The following is a 24,233-nucleotide window of genomic DNA, read 5'->3' as shown; positions in this document are numbered from 1 at the left end:
TTTTGTTTTGCTTGTTTGTGTGTTGAAACAGGAAGAATGAGTGGGAATGATGACAAAGATCCCAAATGGACCAAGTGTTATCTTCTCTCTACCCAGAGACAAAAGAGGGGTGGCATCATGAAAATGAGGCAAACCTCACTAATGGAAATTGAGTGAGGAGTTCCGTCGTGCCACGACGTTAAATAAGGCGCTTCTTGGGAGGCAACCCAAGGTTTTACCTCTTTATTTTTGCTTTAAGAAATAATGGTGTGTTGTTTGTGTAGGTCGAAGTATGGAAAGTGAGTGAAAAGTGCAAATTGGCGAGCCAAAGGTCTAGTTGGCGCATCGCCGAAGAAGTCGGCCACCCCAACTTAGACCGTCATTGGACTAAAGATGATTTCAAAGTGGAGTGTGTAAAACTCGACATGCCCAGGAAATTATTGGCGAATCGCCAACCTAGTTGGCAATTGCGATCTAGTTCGCCGTTTGGACCCCCAATTAAATTGGAGGTCCTGTAAAACTCAACGAGGTAAGTATCCACTCGGTGAGTCGTCGAATGGGCTAGAACTGGACGGTTTCTTACAAGCCCAAAGGTTTAAACTTTCAAACTCTACAATTTCCCTCACTTTAGACCTTCACAAACTCGCACCCGTTTAGTATTTTCAATATTTCTTGCGTTTTTACTGTATTTGAGTTGTTGATTGGTGCTCGGAGTTGGATTACATTATCGCGTAGCATTTCAAAAGTATTTTAATCGGCATCTAAGGTTGGTTTTCTGAACCTCGAATTTATTTTTAGTAATTTTCTACTCATTTGCAATGATTTTATCTTAGTGATATGTGTTGGGCCTTTCTGATTTTAATACGTTTTGCTTATGCTTGTGAAAATCTTTCCCGTAGTGTTTATATTGTTAAAATCCCATATTTTTTGTGCCTTAAAATTGGTTCAATTTTGTGGGGTTGTGCTTGCATGTTGTTAAGTCTAGCAGGGAGAATTTCGAGTATCTCGAAGATATGGTAAAGACCAATATTGCCATGCCACCTCAGAAAAGAGCACGGGATATCACAATAAATAAAGGGGGGTCAAATCCTCCAATGACGGGAAGACAAGAACCTCCACCTAGAAATAAAGGCAAGGGCAAGAGGCCCACTTCTGATAGGAAGACCACTATCAAAGATCCTAAAGTTCCTTCGTGGGCCCAAGGATTCTATACAACTGTGCAGGCCTTTTTGGTGAAAACACTCTTGGCAGCTCCTAGTGGGTCTGATACTGTTGTTTCTTCTGAAGCGACTCTGGGTACTGAGACCCAGGACCAGAGTGATGCACCGGGCACTGATGCCCAGACAAATGGAGCGACTATGTAGACAGGACCACCTTTTTACCTCCCTCTCTGTCTTACTTTATTTCACTTTTGGATATTTTTGTTTGCATTTGAGGACAATTGTTTTATTTGTGGTGGGATGAGGCTCACCTTTTGTGATTTTGTGACTCTCTGGTTTTGTTTATATATTGGGTTGTGAGCTGAAATTGTGTTCTATACACTGCATCTTGTGGATGTTTGAGCTTGTGGCTCCATGTTTTTAATTGTGAATGATTTTTTACCGTTCCGAAAAATTTTGTCACCTCTTGTCTGTATTGAATGTGGATGTTCCTTGGCAAATTTGAGTCTCAATTTCGATCAATACCGATGACTTGAATAGTGCTAGCAATCGAACGAACATGAATGTACAGCTATGATGAGACCAAATGAAGTGGCATAGACAATATGTGAACTCTTTGCATCTCGTTATAACTAGCCTATTGTCGAATCGAGTCTCTTGTGGTGACCATTGCACACTAGCAAAAGTGTGGAGTCTTGTTTGACTTTAGTGTCAATGCTATGTGATGATCTTACCTTGAACCATGCATGATGGATCCTAGAATTTGCCCCATTAGTCCAATTGACTAATTAAGGCTTTCTCTTGACATGATCTTAGGCAACTTCTAAGAGTGTGAGACAATTTGACATATACATCTTTTGTGACCTACCTTGTGAGTGTGTGAACCGTTTTGAACACCCCTTGAGCCTTACTTTTCTTTGGAAGAAACTTGATGAAAACAATGACCTCTCTTTATCCATCACCCATAATCCTCATGAAGTTGTGGTTGGTTGAATAGCCAACTTAGGCTAAAAGCCTAAGTTGGAGGTGTGGTGAAAAGATAAGGGCAATCAAGAAGTGCAAGGAAAGTCTCCTTTAAACCCATAGTGTTGAGAAAAATAGAACCCCTCCATATATATAGAAAAAAAAGTGAGAGAAAGAAGAAAGAAAAAGAAAAAGAATGAAAAAGAAAGTTGTGGAATAAAGTACCAAAGAAAAGGGGTTCCAAACAATCCATGGGAAACAAATAATAGGATGACCTATGATGCACTAATTGAAATGATGAAGGAAAAAGAAGGGAAGTGTTGAGAGTACCACATTTCATGAGGATAAAAGTCACTGAGCCTAAATGACCATACCTTTACACTCAGTCCCGTTACAAACCTTGTTAAGACCTTTGTGATCTTGAGAAAGTCGAAACAAATGTTGATTGGAAAATACGGGCAAACCTATGGGTGAAAGCATGCATTGTGTTCATCTTTGTGAGTGTGAGCATTGTATTTGATTCCTGAACTTTAAATTGATTATACCTTTGCGTGTGAAAATGGAATCATCATTTGTGTGAGGGCATTCAAAGGCTTTTGTTGAGCTTAAACTTGCATTTGAAGCAAGTATTGCGAGCTTGAGAATCTTTGGTAATGGTGTGTCACAACTTGAATCTTTGAGTACACAATTGATCCTTGCATAAGTAAATTGGACCTTGTTGTGTACATTCATAATTGAGTCTTGTGTAGAACTATTTGAGACATCCTTGTTAAACTGCAGAACTTGAGTTTTACTTGAGGAAAAGCAAAAGTTTGAGTTGGGGTGTTCATGAGTCCACAAATTGGACTCATTTAGGGCTATATTTTAATAGAAATTGTGTCCTCAAATGCTTATTTTATCTCAATATCTAATGAAAACCCTTAAGTTTCAGCTATTTGAAGTTTGAAGGAAAGCATGGACACTACATCGCAAAAAGGAACGAAGAGGTTGAAAAGAATGAAGAAATGAAGGCCTGAGGATTGTTGAGTCCACTTGGCGAGTCACCGAAGGGTCTTACTTCGCCTTTTGTTCCAGTGTGCTGAGCCCTGAAGGAAATGATCAAGTTGGCGGAAAAAGGGAGCAGTCGGTGCATCGCCGAGAAGTTCCGCGAAGCAGTACCATGTCGCCCAATGACCTAGAGCACGACGATGTTGAAGGCTGGTGCAAGACGGCGATGAACTACACCAAAGGGCAAATTGCCGAGTTGATCGGCGATTCCGACTAACGATGCCAAGTGATCCGTTGCAGCACAAATCTGTGAAAACTATAAATACTAGTTAGAGTTCTAGTTTTCAGTGTGGAACAATTATTATAATTTTCACTTAGAAAATAGTACTTTTTGATATTTTTGCTCTAAGTTTGAGAGGGTTTTGAAGACTTGAAGAAGAAGAGGGTTTCATCTCAAAGGATTTGGACTTGGGTCTCTTGGATTCTTCATTCTTGGTCTATAACAAGACTTAAATCTTCATACCCATTTGAATGCAAGCTCATTTAGGTATAGATTTCTATCTTTAGATGTGTGGCTAAAAACCCCAATTCTTGGGGTGTGATTTAGCGAATATGGGTTAAGATAATTGTTGGGTCTTGCTTGTTGATAGTATATTCGTAGTTTAAATGTGGTTGTGGATGAATTTAATGAATTTGTAGTTGCAAATACAATTTTATTTATGTGTTTTTGGCTTGCGAGAGAGAGAGGTCGTAAAACTAAGACCACTAGATTGATGGCCAGTGTGAGTGGGTCGACATGAGGTTCAGCTCGAGAGAGTGAACCCTAGTCCCATGTCCACACACTCAACTCGAGAGAGTGAGTGGGTTAAGGCGTAGGATGGTCTTTATGTGGCAAATGAGTGTCCGAGAGGAACACATTTGAAACAGGGTAAGTTGCTCGAGAGAGAGCTTATCCCCCTTAAAGTCTAGCCTAGTCACAATTACTCTATGAATATTCTATCGAAAGCATGTACCCAATAATCTAGCTTAACCCGTATTCCCGTCACATCCCAAGGATCCCCTCTCATTACTTAGAAACCCTTGTTGATTTAGCTATTTTTTACTTACTGGTGACAAAAAACCCCATTGTTAATTGACACTCTTGTGTCCCCCCCCCCTTTAATTTACAATGTTTTTACTCGTTAATGTCTTTAGCTACGACTAGTTAGAACGAAATTTTATTTTTCTTTAAATTCTCACAACCACTCTCTTGGGACGATCCCAGCCCTTGGTTGGGTTACTAAACTATTGTGCGATCGTAGACACTTGCATCGGAAGTTGTGTCTTGATTCCGCAAACATCACTGACCACTGTAGTGTGTGCACAAAATGCTGCACAAAAGTGACTAACGCTAAAACCATTCATTTACCAATTATAGTAGTTTTAGTGAGGGGTGTCAAACAGGTGGATTGTGCGGGCAAGTAAAATGGGGAGAGCCAATAAATTGTTATGACTTAGCCTCTTCAAAGTTTATTGGGTAAAGATGAGTTTGTTCAATCTAGACTTATTAAGTGGATTTTGGATCTGCCTCTCAACCTCCAAGGTAGCTCGTGAGAAGGTGTTTGTGCACAATTATGCAAATAGACTGCAACTTATATCCTTAATCAGTGCGAGATTTTTATGCCTCTTGTACATGCCCTTGACTTGACATTTGGAGCATGAATAATATAATGTAGGACCCTACACTAGGTAAAAACAAAATATGTATGAGTCTAACTCTTATACTATGTTGGTGAAAGTAGACTTAAGATCTCGCTCAATTCTAAGACCACTATGAGGTGAGAATTGGCCACAACCATATAGAATAGACACAATGTATGCACTCGACCATTGTGGGACTCTAACAAGGCTAAACAACATTCATATGGTCCCAATTTTTGTGACACTTTACTATCTAGTCTGTCTCTAAAAGAATTAACCTTTCTATTTTTGGAAACCATTTATTCAGTAACCACCCCTCATTTAAAATGATAATTTTAGTACTTCGCATATATATGGCTTACATGTGAAAAAATATCTTTAATTTGTTAGACTTCGTGAAAATAGGACAAACTTTGGGAATAGAGTTTTTTTATTATTCCCTCAAGCATGTTGGGATTTAAATAGTGTTTACTAGTAATCATTAAAAGGAAAATAAAATAATTCCTATTCCTATTCACACAACCAATCACATCGGACCATTTCCCATATTTACAGGAATGGGTTCTTACCATGTTAATAATTTCTTTTAAGGAAAATGTCCTAATTTATAGCACTATCCTCTTCCAATTTCTCTTATTTCTCACTGGTCTTTGCCAATGCCAAATAACTAAGAGCCCGTTTGGATTGGCTTAACAAAAATAGCTTTTAAGTCAAAAAATAAAAGTCAAATTTAAATGACTTTTAAGTAAAAAAATAAAAAGTAGGGGAGACCTACTTTTGGTTTTAAACAGTTTTTAAGTCATTTTAACTTATTTTAAGTTATTTTAACATTGTCAAACACTTCCAAAAGCCAAAAATGACTTTAAATAGGTTTGAACAACTTTTACGCCAATCCAAACAGATTCAAAGGTGTAACGACCTGATTCTGTCGTTAGGGAAAAACCAATGGAGAAAGAATTAGGGTCGGAAAATTTTTGGTAGTAACTTGGAATTCCCTAACCTAGTCCAGATTTGGACGAAATCTAAGTCAGTGAGGTATAGGGAAATCTAGTAATGAATGAAAGATCTAATTATGAATTTGATTACATGAGTGAATAGCTAAGACTATAAGGAACCCGTACGACTTTACAGAATTGAATTCGGGCGAGTAGAACTCCCAAAATGATCTTAGCGTGAACGGGTAACAATTTGTCTCTGTGCAAGCCGTCGGACCGGGATTAGGGCCTCCAGAGTGGGATGGGATACGCTATAGTGGGAAAAATTCAACTTAAAGTCATAAATAAACCCCTAAATGACCGTATTTGGCACTTTTTGATATTTAAAGATAAGGAGACTACCCCAGACGAGTTCTTGAGCGTTTCTCACCATTCTTGAGGCCAAAGGTAAGCTTTTCACTCCCCGAATCCATTTTTTGATCCGTAGAATGTAATAGAATGGATAAATATTGATGGGGGAGGATTTTGTTAATAATTCTATGGTGGAAACAACCTTAAATTGGGTATTAGGATCTTGGGTTTGGTCTAGGGTTATTGGGTTTGTTATAATCCGGATAATTAGACCTTTGACTGTTGATCCTTGCGTTAATTGTATGTTTTTAGACCACGAACAAGCAGGAAGAATCCGAAAAGGGAAGATTCAAGTGCCTTAGGAGATTCAAGCTGGGATTCGAGGTAGGTGATGGTTGTGATTCTATGATTGTGTGATGTATGTATGTTTGTTCTTGCTTCATTATGATACATGTATGTATGAGAATGTTGCATTATTGATCACACTTGTTGTAAATGAGGATAATTGAATAATTGTATGTCATGAATCACCTATTGTTGTATGATTGTGATTGTGATTGTGGTTATGGTTTGTTGAATGGGAAGGTGTCACAATCTGACACACTAACTGGGATCGGTTGCCACGTTCCGGCATAAATATGGGATCGGATTGCCACGTTCCAGCATACCTAACTGGGATCGAATTGCCACGTTCCGGTATAAATATGGGATCGAATTGCCATATTCTGGCATAAAAATGGGATCGGATTGCCACATTCTGGCATGCTAACTGTTTGGGTTTGGGTTCCATGAGAGAACCATTGAATTGGGTTCTGTGAGAGGACCATTGAATTATGTTGTGTATCTACTTGTGATGAGTTCATTCATATCTAATGATGATTGATATTGAAAGATGGTATGTTGCTCTAAATTGATATAATTGTGATATGTGAGAATCATGAAGTTGTTCATTGTTCGTATATGTTGATGATATTGTATATGTTACACTTTGTGGGATAGTCATGTGATCCTACTAGTACACAGTGGTTGTATACTGATTCTGCACTTTCTCTTTCTTTGTTGAGTACAGGGCATCGTCAGTTGGCTATCGATAGACCTCAGCTATGTGACTAATAAGCGTGACCGGATTCAAGGGTGAGCCAGTTCTTTCGGGCTGCCATGGATCTCTCTTGTTTAAGTCCACTCTTTTCGGACTCAGACTATTTGTTGTTGTATAGTTTCGGGGTTGTACCCCTTGTTCTTAAACTTGTCATTAGTAGAGTTTTGGTACAATGACTTTCAGGTTCTATGTATTTAATTTCGCATTTGTTTAGTTAATTAACTTACTTCCGTAACTTAATTGCCTTAGGTTTAGTTTAGTTGCTTAGTTTGGGTTGTAGTAGTGGTTGTCCCACCGGATGGTTAGTGTGGGTACCAATCACGACGGTCTAGGTCGTGACAAAAGGACATTATCTTATGAAATTCTTGTGCTTTGCTGCATCAGCTTCAGAATGTACATCTATAAACACAAGGGATATGTTCAGAGGACAAACATTATCTCCCGAGCTCCCTGCTTTGTCTCTCTTCAATTTTTGCCTCTAGTTGACTCTCTTTCGGGATATTGGAGCTTAAACCATATAACAATAGTACAATCACTATTTATTTGGAAAAAAAAACTGATTGTCTTTACATTGGATGAATTACATGTACAATTTGTAGGAAATATAGAACGAGAATACTATCTTTAGAGAATGCTCTAGTTTTATATAAGCTACTTAAGGCCACTTGAGATGATTACAATCATCTACTACATCACTATTTATACTACTCAAAATAGAAAACAAAAAGTCTTGCACAATTAACTAGATACATGTATCACAAATTACTAGATACATGTATTACAAAATCCTAAAAGACTTCTTGAAAAACTAAGAGACAATATTGAAATACTAAACATGTGTGAATGCATTAATTCCAACACAATTTAGTAACCATATAAGTGATAGCTACTAGCTAAGGATAGGTTTTAGACTTGATAGAAAACTAATATTTTTTCGTTTCATATTTATATATGCTCTTTTTGAATTTCATTTTCCACAAGAGTTGATAATTCTGATTAAATCTTCTTGTTACTAGATTTTCTATAGGATAAATTATATTGAGTATGCTGATGATATCAAATGAGCTTAAATGAAGAAGTAGGGATTCATATAGGTGATCCCAACTTATTGAGGCGTAGTTATTATTGTTGATGACATTGATGCCATCATTATGATGTATCCTCTCTCTTTTTTAATTTCCAGTTTTGGCGAAGAAAGTATACATGGAAGGAATATTTAAGCAAGTTACTGATCAACGGTATTGGGATCTTTGGAATCGCCAAAAATTATCTTTTGAACTGGAGTTAAAGAGGCAACATGTAAACGAAGTTAATAAGGTGCCATCAGAATGATCAATGTTAATGCTTTTGTTCCTTCCCTTCCTAATGTTTTCCTCATCACTTGAATTTTCTCTTTTTTGTAGAGCTTAACAAACCAGCTGATTCAATTGGATAGACATTTTAACAATCTTGAGTTGAATAAGTTTGGTGACGCTGACGGGATACAAACAAGTAAAAGGGGTTTCCAGAGCAGTGGACAACCTAGGTATTGGGTTTTTCCCGTTGTCTTTCGATACACAAATAGGTTTATCTTGGTTATGATTGTCTACTTTATACTCTCACTTCAATATCATTGCACGTATTGCTTCCAACTTTCCTTTCACGAGAATAATAAATTTGCTTCTCCATCATGCATTCCCTCTGTACCAAAACTTTTTTTTTTCATCTTTAGTGATTAAAGTTAGGGTGAACGTTGGAGCTATTTGCATTTCAGAAATTTCCAGTCCTTGCACAATTTACGTAATACAATGAATACACAGCTATCAGTAGAAGAGCAGCTTTCTGAAAGTCTCTCGAAACTGGTGACTAATTTGAGCATACATTATCCTGCAAAAGGTCAGAATGTTAGGAAGGAATTATTTGAAACAATTGGTCTATCCTATGATGGTGCCTCTTACAAGTCTCCAGTTAGGGAAAAGGTTGTAAATACACCTTTCAACAAGGCAGTATCGGTCTTTCTTGATGTTAAAGAATGATCCAGGAGAAAGCAGACAAGTCCTGTGAAGAGCTCTGAACCAGAGACAACAAGGAGATGTCGTGACTCACTTGATCGGGTAATATTCTAGCCTTCTCTTGAGATGCCAATGAAATTTCCATTTCCAAGTTGACACCTGGATCACCTTTAGGTGGGTTGTTGCTTTGTTGTGTAAAATATTATATTTCGGTATAAATAGTTGTTGCTGTTATATATTGATGATCTGACCACTTTAAACCTCATTATTTCACTTATTGTGCACATGAGGAAGTGACTTTTAACACAACTGTGTAGTATAAGGGAAGGCCCCAAGCCCTGATGGATTTACTTTGGCGTTCTTCCAACATTGTTGGAGTAGAGTTAAGAGCAATATTATGGAGACCATTGATGAGTTCCATGAAAGAGGGGAGTTCGAGAGGATCTTAAGTGCTTCATTCATTTTTAGTACTCCTAAACGGGAGGGAGCTACGCACCTTGGGGACTATAGGCCTATTGATGTAGTGGGAAGCATCTACAAGATCATATCTAAGGTACTTTCTAATAGACTTAAAAAGGTTCTGAATGAGACTGTTTCATCTTCACATAATACTTTTGTGGAAGGTAGGCAGATCTTGGATGCAACTTTGGTGGCATTAACCATTGATTGTAGAGCAAAAAGAAGACCTAACATGTAGGGAATTACAGGGACCTTCATTAGGTTGTTGGAAATTGGGGTAACCACACATAGGTTGTGTTGAAAATTGCTTTAAGTTACTACAATAATTTTATTTTTAGCCTAATAATAAGTTGCTTAGGTATAGGATAATTTTAATTTTAATTTTTACTAGGTTGTTTTAGTTTGTTGAGATATTTTAATTTTTTGAATTTTGAACTATGCATATTTTTGTTGTAAGTTTGCTATTTAAAGCCCCCTCTTATGCTTAAGAAAAATATTTAGAGACATTTTCAACCCTTTTTTTGCTACCCCATCTTTTGAAAAAACCAACATTGGTATGAAGAGCCTCCTTGATCTGAAGGGATATTTGAGTTCTTTTAAAACACTATTTTTAACCCTTCACGGTTATTTTCAACGCACATACTGTTTTTAACCAATATCAATTTTAACCCATTTTTCAACCATGACAAGCAACAATCTCTCTTTCAATGCCCCACAAATTTTTACCGATGAAAACTATTAAATTTGGTGGGTGAGAATGAAACCATACTTTAGAACGTATGTTTTATGGGATATTATGATGGAAGATCAATCCTTGAAACAACTCCTTGCAAATCCTATCATTGTCCAGATGAGAGCACTTTCAAAAGAGCTTTAAAACAGGACAAGATTCTTGAGGTTGTTTTTAAGCACAAAATCGATGGAAAAAAAAAAGAGAAAGATCAATATCAAAAATTGTGCAAGTTCAACGTAATCAAAAGAATTCAGCATCGACTATCAAAAAAATAATTGAGGAGCAACTTTTTGAATTTGCAGTAACTAAAGTAAATGAGGAGGGTTGAAAATTGTTTTTAAGTTACTGTAGTAATTGCCTTTTTAGCCTAATAATTAACTTGCTTAGGTTTAGAATGATTTGAATTTTAATTTTTTACTAGATTGTTAGTTTGTTGAGATATTTTAGGTTTTTGAATTTTAAATTATGCAGATTTTTTGTTGTAAGTTGGCTATTTAAAGTCCTATGCTTAAGAAAATTATTGATAGACATTTTCAACCCTTTTTTTGCTGCCCCATCTTTTAAAAAACCAACAGGTTGGTAATAAAGTGGGAGTGAAGATCTAAGAGTGGTCGTTTGGTAGAGTGTATAAAAATAATGTTCAATAGAGTGTATTAGTAATGCGTGCGTTAGTAATGCTTGTATTAGTTATATTTGCATTATTTATGCATAGATTATTTCTTATGCATTGTTTGGTTTGGTATATTGAAAATAATATGCATTGTATAAAAATATTTATTTAAAAAAGTATCATTCACAATTATGGTGAAAAAGATGTAAAAGTGCTTTTGAGGGATAATTGAGTCTTTAACCATGATAATTCATGTATTAAATCATTTGCATTGCTAATACCAAGAAATCCATGGTATTAGTAATACACTCATCAATACACAATAGAATGTATAACTAATGCATTAGTTATACATAGCATGAAAAAATGCACCAAACAAGAGACTAATAATACATATAGCTAGTGCATGCATTATTTTTGTTAATACACTCTACCAAACAACCCCTTGGTTAAGATTGCCAGTGACATCTTTCAGCAATTAGTGAGTACAATGGAAGGGTATATGTACTTACAAATATTTTGCAAAAGAAAAAGAAAGACAAGATATCGGGCTTTCTGAATCCTAGATTACATAGTAAAGCACAAAAGTAAAGACTGTTATGTTTTGCTGTCTGTTATTATTTGACTAGTTTGAGTAAATTATGTAGGTTGGTGTGGGGTAGATAGTTGGGAACTTGCAATTAAGAGGAGAAACTTAATCATCTATTCAAATAAGAGGAGAAACTTAAGCATCTTTGTCACTGGATCAGAAACATCACCAGTCTAAGACGCGAGAGAGACCAGTGACTGCTCAATTGAATATCTTTAATGCCTCTTCCACCTCTTCACAGCAAGTTAGAGGCGAAGGTTCCCAACCTAAACCAATAAATATGTTGAATGTGTGTTCAATGAATTGATGTAATGCAATTTGAATATATTTTGCTAAAACATATGCAGGTCTTCATGATTTACCAGCAAAACAGTCCACTGAAAATCCTTTTTTCCAATGGGCGGATGGACTTTCGAGACATGCAACTGACACACCACCAATGAGTTCTCCAGTCTCTTTACTGCAGCATGAATCACAGTTGACTGCAGTCACTAGCCAATATAGTTTGGTAGATACTCCCAATCTTGCTACGACAAGATCAGGGAGAAGCATAATATCACTTAAAGATATTGTGCAAATAGGTGGACCAAAGGCCATTCTGCCAGGGGCGGCTGGTAAGGCTTGTAAAAATGTCCTTGGTAAATTGGGGGGTCCATTTTTTAGTTAATAGGTAGGATTAAATTAAAAAAAAAAAAATAGAACTAAGACAATAAATGGAAAGGCCCCATTTTTTAGTTAATTAGGAAAGTAAATTTTTAAAAAAAAAATTGTTAGAGCTAAGTCAATAAATGTAAACGGCTAAATGAAGTGATAGTCATAGATATGACTATGACTTTTTAACTTTTCAATAAAAAGTTGTGTACTTTTTTTTAATGTACAAGTTATCTTCTTTTTTTTACCTTTTTTTTTTTCTAATTTTATTTTTATATATTCTATCCTCCTCCCTTCTATTCTTCTCACTTTCTCTTTTCTAATCTTACATCTCTCTTATAAAGCTAAAAAAATTACTTGTTATATTGATAGTTTATATTTTAAATTTGGAGAAAACTATATTGCAGCAGCCCGATTCATTTTTGGAAATCAAGTCTTCATAGCTTTTGAATTCGGTAATATCATTCTAATTTCTAATATTATTTTTGTTTCGTGTCTTATGTTTATTATATTTTTTATTTGATATTGTAAATAGTGTTTAAAATATTTGTTAGATTTTAATATGTCAACTAGAAAATATGAATCCGGTCATTCAAAACTTAAAAGAAAAAGAAAAGTCGATAACTTGATAAAATCTCAAAAAGGTGCTCTTGATAAATTTTTGGAAAACAATGATAAAATTAAATCAAAAAAGGTAGCGTAATGCTCTTTAGAAGAACAAGTTACAAACTTAGTAGAAGTTGAGTTAGATAATGATATAAATCAAAAAGAAGAAGAAGGAGAGGAAATTAGTGAAAAGTCGGATGTAGATTCCCAAGAAAATCAAGAACTTATAAATGAATTAAATAATCATACTCCTAAAAATATCTATGATCCTAGTCAATGGAATATTGTTGATACAAAGTTAAGAGACTTATTAGTAGAAAAGAGACCAATTAGAATTACCGACACATGTTTTCCAAAGGATAAATTTTTAAGGCACTTTTCTACTACATATTATTTTCAAAAGTTGGCAAATGGAGAAAGACATGAAAGAAGATGGTTCGTTTATTCCAAATATTTGAATAAGATATTTTGTTTTTGTTGTAAGTTATTTAATACGACCTTTAATGCAAAGAATAATAAGTTAGCTAATGAAGGTAGTAGAGATTGGAAAAATCTTACTACTAAGCTTAGAACCCATGAAACAACTAACCAACATATTATTATTAATATGAGTTCATGGATTGATTTAGAATTTAGATTGCGTAATAATAAAATGATCGATAAAAACATTCAAGACCAAATTAATAGAGATAGAGAACATTGGAAAAATGTATTGTCAAGAATTATTTCCGTCATAAAAACTCTTGAAAGAAATAATTTGGCATTTAGGGGGGGAAATGAAAAAATCTATCAAGAAAATAACGGAAACTTCTTGAGTCTTATTGAAATGATTGCAGAATTTGATCCAATTATGCAAGAACATATTCGACGAATCAAACATCATGAAATTCATAATCATTATCTTGGACATAATATACAAAATGATTAATAAATTTATTGGCAAGTGAAATTAAGAACAAGATTATTGAAAAAGTTATAAAAACAAAGTATTTCTCTATCATACTTGATTGCACGCCAGATACAAGTCATCAAGACCAAATGTCTTTTATAATACGGAGTGTAGATATTTCGACAACTCCAATAAATGTAACCGAATATTTCTTAGAATTCTTAAAAGTGGATGATACAAGTGGAAAAGGTCTTTTTGAAGTTATTTTAGATGAAATAAAATGTATTGGACTTGATATTGTTAATTTAAGAGGACAAGGATATGATAATGGGTCTAATATGAAGGGAAAACACCAAGGAATTTTCTTCGTCTACTAAGCAGTGGAAAATTTTAAAAGATAGTGTACCTAGTTTAACTCTTAAATCATTGTTACAAACACGGTGGGAAAGTCGTATTGAAAGTGTTAAAGCAATAAGGTTTCAAACTCCACAAATAAGAGATGCTTTATTTAAATTAGAAGAAGTTAGTGATGATCCAAAAATTAAAAGTGAAGCTAATTGTTTAGCAATTTTTGAGCTTGAAAATTTTGAATTTTTACTGGGTATGACTATTTGGTATGATGTACTATTTGCTGTAAATTCAATTAGCAAAAGTTTACAATCAAAAGATATGCATATTGATGTCGCTATAGATCAATTAAGAGGTTTAGTTTCTTTTCTTAAAACATATAGAGAAGAAGGATTTACAAGTGTTATGATTTCGGCAAAGGAAATTACATTAGAGATGAATATTGAACATGTATTTCGTAAGAAATGTGTAATTTATAGAAAAAAACAATTTGATGAGAATGTTGATAATGAAATCACAAGATCTCTTGAAGAATCATTTAGAGTTGATTACTTCTTATACATAGTAGACCAAGTCATCTTTTCACTTCAAAATAGATTTGAACAATTTGAAGTATATGAAAATATTTTTGGTTTTCTATTTAGTGGGAAAAAAATTGAGATCATTAGATGATGAGAATTTAAAAAAATATTGTCTTAATCTTGAATGTTCCTTAAAACATAATACTCACTCCGATATTGATGGTTTAGACTTATTTTCTGAATTAAAAGTGTTAAGGGAAATCATAAAAATAGAAGACTATACTCTAATTGAGATACTCAATCAAATAAAAAGACTTGATTCTTTTCCAAATGCTTACATTGCTTATAGAATAATGTTAACAATTCTCGTAACAGTCGCCTCAGCCGAAAGAAGTTTTTCAAAATTAAAAATAATAAAATCTTATTTAAGATCGATAATGTCTCAAGAAAGATTAAGTAGTTTGACTATATTATCGATTGAAAAAGAATTATTAGAAGAGATTGAATACACAAAAATTATTAATAACTTTGCATCTCAAAAAGCTAGAAAAATAAATTTAAAATAAAAACATTTATAATTTTTTTTTAAGGCCTCTAGTTTGATTTTGAACTTAGGCCACCAATGGATTTGAGCCGCCCCTGCATTCAGCAATCAGGGAACAAAATGCAGCAGCCAAACACGTCAAGTCCTCCTGCACAGACATTGACCCCAATCAAGTTTACAATTGAGACTTCAAATGCTGATGGTAAACCTGGAATCACCCAACCTGTCAGAGATTGGAAGAATGCACCTATGACAAGTGGAAGCACACAGTTTGAATCTGACAGTAGTCCTAACTATTCCTTACCAACTGCTACTGCTGCTAATTCTGCCTTCACTCTGTCTGTGAAGGTCATACACTCAGAAGTTGTAAATAAAAGACAGGGTAATGAGATTTCATTTTCTTCCCAAGCATCAACAGAGAGTTCCTTGTCACAAGCAAAAATCATGCCATCAGCATCTTCATCTTCTTCACAAAGGCCAATGTTGTCAACAATATCATCTACGTGGTCCATTTCTAAAGCCAATATGGGTTCTAATCAAAAGGACTCTCAATCTCAATCATCAGTTGCTTCTCTGACGCAGTCTTCATCTCTTCCAAGCACTCAAAAATTGGATTCCTTACCCATTATTCCTTCCTCAGATAGGACAAGGTCCGCGTCCCCTACAATCCTGTATCAGCCTTCAGTTTCCATGATAGAAAGGCAGATACAAATTCTGACACACCAGCTTCACTTGCAAATCCAAGTACGAAGACCAATACACTACAAGATTCAGCTTCACAGCCTGTGGTATCTATAAGTGTGTCTAATTTACAAGCTAAACCTTTGGTCCAATCAAATTACACAAATGAACCGTCTGCCAGTTTGAAATCTGCAGATCAGGTCAATCTTCGTGAGGCATCAAGTCAAGTCTCAAATGTCGGCTTGAATACTATACCTGGACAGCCACTTTCTGCTTCTTCCATTCCACCATCAGGGGCTGATAGTGCAATTAATGTGAAGAGTGGTTATTCATATGTTGTCAGCCATGAGGATGAGATGGAAGAGGAAGCTCCTGAGAATAGTCAGATGACTGTGAATGCACTTGGTAACCTAGCTGGGTTTGGTATTGGAACTGCTGCTGCTCCAGTTTCTACAAAACCTAATCCATTTGGTGCAGTGTCACTGAATAAAGCTTCATCTCCAGCAAGCTCCTTATTTACAAGTACAGCTTCCGGCGGTGAGTTATTTCGACTAGCATCATTTAGTTTTCAACCGATACATCCACGTCAACCATCATCACCTTCCAATTTTGGTACCTTTCCTAGTAGCTTCAGCCTCACTTCCACGAGTCAGGCTCCAGCAGTGACTGGGTTTGGCCAGCCGGCTCAGGTTGGACAAGAGCAGCACGCTTTAGGTTCAATTCTTGGGACTTTTGGACAATCAAGGTAGCTTGGTGCTGGGATACCTGGAATTGGTGTGGGATCTGCAATCTCTTTTGGGAGAGGTTTTATGAGCAATAACTCAGCTGGTGGTTTCGGAGGTGGGTTTTCTGGAGTTTCTTCTACTGGTGGCGGGTTTTCCAGTCTGGGTCTTGCCACAGGTGCTGGTGGATTTGGAGCTGCTGCCACATCTGCTGGTGGATTTGGAGCTTCTGCCACAGCCGGTGGTGGATTTGTTGCTCCAATTGTTGTTCGGTCAGGCTTTTCAGATAGCAGCTCTGCTATATTTAGACCAAATCATTCCTATTTGATTGAAATTTAGTGAAATGTGAAATTTTAAAACAGCAAAAAGACTTAAAGAAGTGAGTCCATTATTTATTATGAAGAATCTTGTGAGAAAACTATGAAACTGTTTGGACGATGTCTTTCTTGACTTCTCCTATTAGGGAAACCATATGTATGGCATAAAAAAGAAAAAAAGTGTCTTTGGAAAGTTAGTGAGGAGTAGCGATCTCTCTTTTATCTGCAGTACAGACAAGTATACTTAGTTTGTGCGATTCAAATGTTTTGAAATATTACCTAATAATATTTGATATAGGTTACTTGACATGGTAATGATACCATCTTTGACTTGATGTTTTCTGTTCTGCTATTTTGAAGGTGGCAGCTTTGGAGCTTTTAGCAGCCAGCAAAGTGGTGGCAGTGGCTTCCCTGCATTTAGTGGGAGTTCAGCTACTGCAAGAGCACCTTCTGAACTCTTCACACAGATGAGAAAGTAGTTCCATGCATAGATATTTTGTAAAGAAAAAAATTAGGAAAGAAACGAAGGGGTAAATGGATGATTTGATAAATGTTTTACTTGCAGATTGTTGTATTCTGGTTCAGTTCACTCTTTTGTTATGAAGCTAGTTAAACTGGTGTTAATATTAATTGTGGATGATGATGCCTAGCAATGGGACCAACTCAATAGTGTTTCCTCTTTTGCATCTTTGTTGTGTATTTCATGTTACTTTTGCACTTGGCGAGTTGGAGCAACTGAATTTATCCTACATCTTTGTCCATGTCTGCCCTTCAATCTATCTGGTCTAAGCTCTGGAAACTCATGCTACTTTCCATTTCCACTGCGTTATCCTCTCTCTATCCTCCCTTTGTTGGTACCTTACATTCAGTATAACCTTCCTTCTTTTGTTCTTCGGGGTTTGCTTGAAGTGTGGAAGTGTGGAACTTCAGTGGAAAAAATGGTACATTTCAAGGGACATAAATGAGTAGATGTTGGGTTGTGTAGAGCTCTCAACCAAATTTTGTTACAAAATTGCTTTGAGGCTGATGAGCCAAAACTCTTCTTGCAAAAGACAAAAAGACTAGTGTGGGCTCTTTAGACTCTCAAGAGGGTTCCCAAAAATTTGAAGAAGAAAAACATGTCTAGTTTTAGTTAAAAATTGATACGAACTGAAGTATGCGGAAGCAAATAGAATAGACAGGTGAAGAAACAAGATAAGATAAAGGGGATAACACAAGAAATTAAAACAGAAGAAAGGATAATCAATTCGAGGGAGAAGAGTTTGAACTCATAAAATGAATCCATAATAAGGAAATTCCAAATGGGTTCACTAAACAGATAGAAGGGATATTACCTATTCACTCACCTAGTAGTCACATTCATACTTTTTCATTAAAATCTAGACTTGTGAAGTGAACTCTAGAGTTAGCTATTTATAGTGGGGAAACTTACATAAATATACTATATTAAAAAAATATTTATCATTTATAGCAATAACATTTTTTTCACTTGATCACTTTTAATACATTTATAATACAATTTAATACATATTACAAAGAACAATTTATTATTCACATCTAATACAAGTTTTATTGATAAATAAAACATTTATAACACATTTTAATATACTTATAATACAATGTGTCAATTTCTTACCAAACAAGCATAATATATTTTAAAAAAACAGTTATAATACATATATATTGCATACATAATTCACTTTTAATACATATTGCAGATTTAACATAGTATTGCTATGTATTACTATAAATGGTAATAAATAAAAATTATCGCTAAAATCAGTAATTATTTATTGCATTCAAGTAAACTTTCCTTTATAGTAACTACTTCGACTATTACATGATAACTTTCAAAAATGACTATAGTTTGGGTTTAATTGAAGATCTATAATTATAGTTTTGCTTAATTATGAATTATAGCTACATGTTAGGAAAAGAGAATGACAAGTGAGACTAGGAGAGGGAGAAGACAGGTTGAATGTTTGTTGTATTCGTTGTATTAGGTTGTATCACAAATACAATTGATACAACTGATTTGTATTAAAATGAATACAATTGTATTCATTTTAGGAGGAGAGAGGCGTGTGAGATTGAGAGAGGGAGGAGAGCGAGTGAGATTGAGAGAGGGAGGAGAGAGGGTGAATACATGTGTATTTGTTGTATAACGAATACAATTGATAAAGAATACAAAGACATTTGATAGAAAAAAAATTATATAAATATAATTGTATGAATACAATTGATTTGTATCATATATCGAATATAATTGTATCAAATGTATTAACAAACACGATTTGTATCGACAAATACAATTGACAGAATACAAATTGTCATAATACAATTGATACATAATACGTATACAATTGATACATATACAAAATATAGTTGATATAAAATACAAATACATTTGATACATAATACAAAGGGAAAACCACACAAATTGGACCCAATCCAACATATTTAACCTTATTGGATGCACTTGCCAAATATTTTACTAGACTGCCCTATCCACCACAAATAGGGAAAATAATTTAATTTAATATTTTTCCACCAAGATTTGTGGTCCTTAAATTGTGCACCATTTTCCCACTTTCTTAAACCGTGGAACCAACTCTTTTTTGTAATCTCTTTTTTCTCTCTAGTTGTTCATTATTATTATTTTTTGATAAATTTATGTTGTTTCTCTTTTCATCTAATTTTCTTTATGTTGTTTGGTAAGATTTACCTTTTTTCCTATTCCTTACTTTTCGTTTCTTTTTCTGATTTTGTCTCTTCTTTATTATTTTTCTTTCTTTTCCTTTCATTTTCCTAAATCATAATATTCTTTAATATTTTTACCACAATTTAATTTCATATTATTGGTTATTCTATATTTTATTTTTTAATTTTATTTATGTTTTATTTTTTCTCATTCCATCTTTTAAAAAATTGTTTTTGTTTCTTATATTTTCTATTTGCTTCAATTTGTAATGATACCATCACATTATCTATATATTGTCATGGTATCATTTTTATCATTTATTTTTTTCCCTTTTTCTCCTTTTTAATTATTTATCTTATTTTCATTTTTTCTCTTTTGAAATTTTCATTTTTAACAAAAACAAAAATAAAAAACAAAGATGAAACTATTACCTAACTAGATTAAGATTAATAAAAATAAAATAAAAACAACATTAAATCCACTAATTTATTTATAAAACTACCAATTCCTTATTGATACCATGTCAATATATGATATGTTGTGACGATATCATTGAGAAATGAGTTGGTTGTACATGAATGACGGTAGGAAACATTAATGATATCATAGTAGTATTTTTTTTTTGTGCTAAAAGGAGGCCATAGTAGTATATGAATATATTGTTATGGTATCATTAACAAATGAGTAGATTTGTAAATAAATTAGTGATGAAAATCTTAGTGCTACCACAACAACATATTCATATATTATGATGGTATCATACATAATCTGAAGAATGCTACATATTATATGAAATAGTCCTTAATGATACCATATCAATATATGATATGATGTGATGGTATCATTGAGAGATTATGAATTCTCTCTTGAACTGCTCATTAGTTGTCATGGTCGTCGTCATTGTTGTTGTTGTTGTTGTATAGTTGTTGATATCATTGAGGGATAAGTTGATTGTACATGAATCAACGTACAAAACTTAACGATACCATAGTAGTATATATATATATATTCTATCGTGATATCATTAATGAATGAGTACTATTGTGAATGAATGAAGGAAGAAAACCTTAGTGCTATCACAACAATATATTCACATATTGTAAGTAGGCCCCTTTTTTTCTTTCCAACTAATAAGGTTTCACACCCCACCACCCCACCATCTTTATCAACCAAGAGCCCTAACCTTTCTTCTTTCTCACACCCATCATCGTCGCCTCTTGCCAGGCACAACATGCACCACTCTCTTCTTCGACGAACCCTCCACCTGCTTTATCCTTCTTCGAAATCTCCACCCCCACTTTATTTCTCATTCTTCGAACCCCCATCTGCATGCACCCTTCTTTCACCTTTTTNCCCCCCCCCCCGCCATCCACACCTACCTCACCCCTTTCTTCTTCTTCTTTGAGCCCCTTCCCTGTCACCTTTTTTCTTCTTCTTCTTCAAAACACCCCCACCCACTCCTTCATTTCAAACTATTCTTGCTTATTCTTAGAAGTGATGAACAAGAAAAAGTGAAAAAGCCAACAACTTATTGTTGCTTCAAAATCTTACTTATGGAATGGTTTATTGATTGTGAAGAACTTGAAGCTTTTTAATTAAAAAATTTATAATTTCTTCATCTCATTTTAGTTTTTAAATTTGTATTATTTATTCATTTGGTAATGTGTTTTAAAAATTGAATGTTTTTTAGTCTTGAATCTGTAGAGTTTGATTTTTTTCGAGATTTTATTTTTACTTTAATAATCTTGGATTAATCATCATTTTTTTTCTATTTTTTACCTTTCTAAAATTGTATATATAAAAACAAACAAAAAAGAATCATCCCAAAGAAGCCCGTGTAGTTTAAGTGCTAAAGTAAGTTGTGCTTCCAAGTTTACGGATTTTTTATGTGTTTTCTCCAAATTTTTCTCTAAACATTTCAATTTTTCTAATTCTTATTCCTTCTTGTAATCATGAATCATTAATAGAAATATTAATACTTGGCCATAGGATTTTCAAGAAACTAATTCAAGAATCTCAAGAAAAGATATTTTGATAATTTTTATTCAAGTTAGGGTTCTTCATCATGTAACGACCCGTAAGGTCATTTTTAGAAATTTTCATAAATTATCATTTTACCCCTTCCAATAGTTGTTGCAAGTCATTTATAATTAGTCGGTGAAGTTGTTTTGAGAATTTTAAACTATTCGATAACTACGGTTATTTAATCGATGGGTATATATATTATAATTAAGAGTGAAGACATAAAGACACAATTAAAGNTTGTTGCAAGTCATTTATAATTAGTCGGTGAAGTTGTTTTGAGAATTTTAAACTATTCGATAACTACGGTTATTTAATTGATGGGTATATATATTATAATTAATTTTTTTAGTTGATAGTTAATGGGTCAAGCCCATAACTTATTAATACCCTACAGCACTTGGCCTCTATATATGAAAAATTAGAATTAAATAATATCCGCAGACGCTCAAAATCTCAATTTTGAAAAGGAATATTTGGTGCTTCAGGTAAGAACTTCTATTTTAAGTTCGTGCACTTTAATTCCATCTTGGAATTTTCTTATCAATACTTTGATAGCACTTAGGATGATTTTTATTGGTTATTAATTTGAGGTTAGCAGTAAGTGTCTCTAATATCGTCTACATAGAGAGGAAAAATTGAGGAAAACAAAAGATGGAGGGATAATCATGAAACAATGATTGAAGTGATAGTATTATTTCAAAAGGGTCTCCATTCTATTCTTCGGATTCATAGTTACGACCTGTGATGTTATAAAGTTGGGTTCGCATCCTCTTTTGTAGCTGAAATTTTGTTGTCGGATATGAATCAAATTTTGGTTTATTGAGATATGTAATAAACTTTTAGGTGTATTGTACTATATGATACCATTAAATTATGATATTTGAGGAAGTAAGACTTAATCCTACACTTAAGTTTGGAGAAAATTGAAAGAGTTGGCATGTTAATTAACATTAAGATATAGGAACTTGATTATAGATTCGATGTGAGTTTTTGAGTCTATGTTGGACATATAGTTATATGGGTGTTGTTAATTTTGAAATCTTATTGTGATTATTAATGTGAATAGATTTGTTTGAGTTGGAAGTTCAACGAAAGGGGAAGGCTCAAGTTCCGGAGTGAATTCTTGATTGATTGAGGCAAGTGAATTTCTAAACCCTTGTTAAGTGCATAGAGTCGTGTATTTTCTTGTGGTATGTGTTGGGGAGTAATGGGACTTGGTGATGGGTTGACTTGTCCCTGTTGAATAATTCTAACGATGAAAAATGGTAATAAAATGCAATGCGATTAATTGTTGTTGTGTGATGTGTTGAAAATAATTTTGAAAGACTTATTGAATCATTGTTGGTGTTGAATAATGATTATGTTGTTGTGAATTGTGCAATGTTATGAAAATGATCATCTTCTCATTATTTGTGTGAACATGTCATTTGCATTGTTCTGAGACATGGTTGTGACAAGTGTTATGTGAATTGAGAAAGAATAAGAAATTAAAGAGGATGTACCATTTCGAGGGACGTATCCCGCACCGCAATGAATACTATATTTTGAGGGACGTGTCACGCGCCACGATGGATACTATATATCAAGAGATGTATCGCGCACCACGATGGATACTATTATTGAGGGACGTGTCACGCGCCCAGACAGATGCATGTACAGATATGTTCCCCATGGGTCCCGGACTGAGAGACAACGGGTGTGTGTATCAATAGGTTAGACATGCATCATTATACTTGACATTGCATTTCATTGCATTGACATCTTTATCATTGGTGAACTTGATCTTGTGAGTGCCTTTCTGTGGAACTTGTGATTGATGAATATTAAGCTTGTTGTTGAGAATATGATATTGTTGAGTGTTGTTGCTGAGTTGTGTGCTTTGTAAATTGTNTGAACTTGATCTTGTGAGTGCCTTTCTGTGGAACTTGTGATTGATGAATATTGAGCTTGTTGTTGAGAATATGATATTGTTAGAGTGTTGTTGCTGAGTTGTGTGCTTTGTAAATTGTGAATTGTTAGGTTGGGCCGATTTTATACAGGTTGTAGTTGTGGAGGTTCGGTTGGGGTGTAAGGAGTACCCGTATTCTATTCCCTTAGCCTGTGTTTATAAGTTTACTTGCTGAGTACCATGTGGTTTGGTACTCACCCCTTGCTTCTATATTTTTGTAGGGTTACTAGCCCATACCTTCGTGATACTCTCTATTCTCTTATTTTCTGAGGCTTCCTGTGGTGATTTGTGAGGTAGTTGTTTGTCATCTCAGCGGACCTTCTTGCTCCAATGTATGATCTTGTTCTATTTTATAGACAACATCATTCAAAACTTATGTTTTCTTTTGATTCAGTTGTAATACTTTAGAGGCTTGTGCACGTGACAATCAGATTTTGCGATTATTTTTAAGTTGATTATAAATTTCTGCATTTTATCGTAATTTTTGAGTTTTAGGCTGACTTGTCTAGGTGAAATAAGACGAGTGCCATCATGTCCAATTTTGGGTCGTGACAAAATGGTATCAGAGCCCCAGGTTCATAGGTTTCACATGTGTACAATTCGAGTATAAGTAAAGTCTCGAGGATCGGTACGGAGACGTCTTTACTTATCTTCCAGATGCTATAGTGATTTTTAGGAAGAATCTTTACTTCTTGAATCTCTATCGTGCATCCTTTGTCGTTCTGGTTCTTATCTCTTTATTCC

General features: G+C 34.5%; 1 protein-coding gene and 1 pseudogene across 7 annotated transcripts in view; one reads left to right on the top strand and one right to left on the bottom strand.

The window, feature by feature from the left end:
* LOC125853694 (RGS1-HXK1-interacting protein 1) overlaps positions 1-24,233 on the bottom strand; it is a 1,101,770-nt gene that overhangs the window by 1,038,175 nt on the left and 39,362 nt on the right. The window contains exon 9 of one of the 7 annotated variants that reach the window (XM_049533422.1): positions 14,099-14,110. The exons of the other annotated variants lie outside the window; for them this stretch is intronic. The gene's annotated coding sequence lies outside the window, so the exon portion shown is untranslated. Of the gene's footprint in view, positions 1-14,098; positions 14,111-24,233 lie in introns of those variants that run through there. 7 annotated transcript variants of the gene reach the window in all.
* On the top strand, positions 4,073-17,655 carry LOC125855400 (nuclear pore complex protein NUP214-like; annotated as a pseudogene).

This window comes from Solanum stenotomum, chromosome 1, assembly GCF_019186545.1.
Source record: "Solanum stenotomum isolate F172 chromosome 1, ASM1918654v1, whole genome shotgun sequence".
Classification (NCBI taxonomy): domain Eukaryota; kingdom Viridiplantae; phylum Streptophyta; class Magnoliopsida; order Solanales; family Solanaceae; genus Solanum; species Solanum stenotomum.
The sequence above is the reverse complement of the archived record's forward strand: the minus strand, read 5'-3'. Positions and strand labels throughout refer to the sequence as shown.